Source organism: Crocodylus porosus, unplaced genomic scaffold (assembly GCF_001723895.1).
Source record: "Crocodylus porosus isolate Cpor-Errol unplaced genomic scaffold, CroPor_comp1, whole genome shotgun sequence".
Classification (NCBI taxonomy): Eukaryota; Metazoa; Chordata; order Crocodylia; family Crocodylidae; genus Crocodylus; species Crocodylus porosus.
In genome coordinates, this window is record NW_017728931.1 from 16,662,872 (window position 1) to 16,666,054 (window position 3,183).

The following is a 3,183-nucleotide window of genomic DNA, read 5'->3' on the forward strand; positions in this document are numbered from 1 at the left end:
ATCAGGAGGCGCTACTTCACGGTCAGGGCGGCTAGGATCTGGAACCAACTTCCAAGAGAAGTGGTGCTGGCTCCTACCCTGGGAGTCTTTAAAAGGAGGCTAGATGACCACCTTGTTGGGGTTGTTTGACCCCAGTAATCTTTCCTGCCATTGCAGGGGGTTGGACTTGATGATCTGCTCAGGTCCCTTCTGACCATACCAACTATGAAACTACCTCCCCTTAAATGCTCTAATACTTAAAGATGCAATTCATAACCTTTCCATATAAATAGACAGAGACAGGCAGACAGGCAAATGTAAGTGTATACACACACAAATGTACACATGTGTATGTACACGCACATACACCACAAAATAAATTGAAACATCTCATGGCAATGCTATTTTCAAACAGTATGGTATGGTTTCCACTTATATTTCATACAGTCTGGTATGGTAACTTTGTGTATTCCTTCTCTGTACAATCTCTTTAATGTGCAAGTTCAGAGGGTCATGAAGTACTTGATGCTGTTGTTATTGTTTTTGGGTGAAGTGTTCAACTGGGTGGATCAGCTCTTTGTGTCCATAAGCTCTTCCCTTCCAAGTATGTGGAGTGTATAGGTGCACAAATGTTGTAAGAGAAAGATCACTTAGAGGTCAGCACTCACTATGATCTGTACAGAAGTCTGCAGTGGAGTCCAGAGGGCAGAGTGTGTGGGAGGAACCAGACAGACACCAGACAGGAGTTCCTCTTTGGATGGCATTACACCTGGGGATCAATTCTCAAAGGAAAAGTGACTATGGGTATATGTTTCTCTCATAGGTTCAGGTGGAAATCTGTCACCCACTAGTTTCTGAAAGAGTTGAAATCTCTGAGCCTGCTGTTGGGTGATCTGGAGTCTAAAAGAGCTGGGGTTGTATAAACAACTTGAAGAGAAGCAACAGCCATAGCAGTGGTGTGTCAGTGACTCCTGGCAGTGGCAAGCAATAGCAGTCATCAGTGGCAATGACCCCTGGTGATGACAAGGAACAGTGATTGTTAGTGGCAATGTAGTAGTAACCCCTAGTGGTAGCAAGGAGTGGCACAGACTGATACAGGCCTCCCAACCCGATACTTGCCACTGTGGCTGTCATAGGTGGTGGAGCCCCTGGAGTGGAGTGGCAACCCCTGGTAGACTGAAGCAGCCACAAGGAGTGGCAGGGACTTCCAAAGTGGACCTCTTCATCCAGCACCAACACTTTTGGCTGGTATGGGTGTTGGAGTCACTCAGTTGAAGCCCTGGGTCATTTTCCCTTCCCAGCATGCTGGGCTAGGTAGTAGCTCCCCTGCTACTGGGTTGGTTTGGTGAGAGGCTGTAAAGTACAGTAGATTAATTATTTATGTTGTCAGATGATACTTGACCAAAAAGGTTTTATTTGAGGTTCTGTTCATCTCCTTTTCCCGTGAATACACTCTGCTACAATTTACTATTGCTTGCGAGTGGGCAAGATTGTTCGTTTTGGAACACTCAGTAAAATGTATTTTCCCAGGTTTCTGGGTGGGGATTTGAGTCAAAACAGAAAGTTCGTGTAAAACCCCTAAATTTGAACCTGAATCTTGTTATTGCCACAATTTGGTACATTGGTAACTACTAATGACCCTAGTAAATATCTGACCTCAAGTGGTAACTACAACACAAACAGCTTTACATAAAGGAGGAAGGAACAAGAAAATATTTACTGGGTGCATCTACACAAGATGTTTACTGTGTAGTTGACTGATTAGCTGCATAGTAAATATCTTGGTGTCTACACATGCACCCCTATTATGCTACAGTAGATTAATTTACTCAGCAGCAGCATAGTACTTGTAAATACAAGTATTATCCTGCTGTGGAGTAAAAAACTCTGGAGCAGTACACGTGCAGATGCTGCCTCGGCTGCCTGGGGCACCAGGGTGCTTCAGTCCAGGGGCTGCCTGGTGGCTAGCCCTGTACTGAAGCACCCTCATGCCCCAGCCAGCCCCTCCATAGCATGTCGAGCAAGGGGGAGCAGCCTCAGGCTGGCAGGATGACCTGCTGGGCCGGCTGCCAGCCAGAGCTGCTCCAACCTGGCTGAACATGCTGTACTCCTGGGCACATGTGGAGACACATGTCTGGCAGCAATAAACTCCAGCATTTACTGCTGTACATTAATAGGCACATTTAGATGCACCCACAGTGTTGGAAAGGAAAGGAAAGATAAAAGGATGGAAAGCTGTGAAACAGAACCCAAAGCTTATCAGGTTAATAGTTTGTCAGTTTTTCAAATTAATATACTACTAAGATTACAGAGTGCAGACTTCCAGTTTTTCTCTGAATCTTTTATTTGGGAGCCTGGAGAGACTATTAGTTTAATAAATGTATGTGTTAACTACCAATGTCCTAGGGGGGTTACATATTCTTATGCAGAAGTTTTGCTAAATGTAGACCATACACACTGATAAGGCTCATCTCCACCTCCACCACACTCATATTTAAAATTTTACCAGTGGGAATGCACAGTATATTATGAGTTCTTTGTGCACTGAAGGTTTCTTTCTTATTATGTTAAAAATACAGTTCCTGTTCTAAAAACTAGTTATAGTTAGTTAGTAGTAGGGTCAGAAGGGACCTGAGCAGAACATCAAGTCCGACCCCCTGCCATGGCAGGAAAGAGTATTGGGGTCAAACGCCCCCAGCAAGGTGATTGTCAAGCCTTGTCTTAAAGACCCCAAGGGTAGGCGCCAGCACCACTTCGCTTGGAAGTTGGTTCCAGATCCTAGCCACCCTGACTGTGAAGTAGCGCCTCCTGATATCTGGCCTCTACCAGCTTGTGACCATTATTTCTAGTCACTCCTGGTAGTGCTTGGGGGAACAGGGGCTCCCCCAATGCCTGCTAGTCCCCTCTGACTAGTTTGTAACAGGCAACTAGATCCCCCCTCAGCCTTCTCTTATGGAGGCTGAACAGGTTCAGGTCCTGTAGCCTCTCCTTGTAGGGCTTGCCCTGCTGCCCCCCGATCATGCGAGTGGCCCTCCTCTGGACCCTCTCCATGTTGTCCACATCCCTCTTGAAGTGCGGCGCCCAGAATTGGATGCAGTACTCCAGCTGCAGCCTTACCAGTGCCACATAGAGGGGGACGATCACCTCCCTGGACCTGCTCGAGATGCATCTGTGGATGCATGACAAGGTACGGTTGGCCTTCCT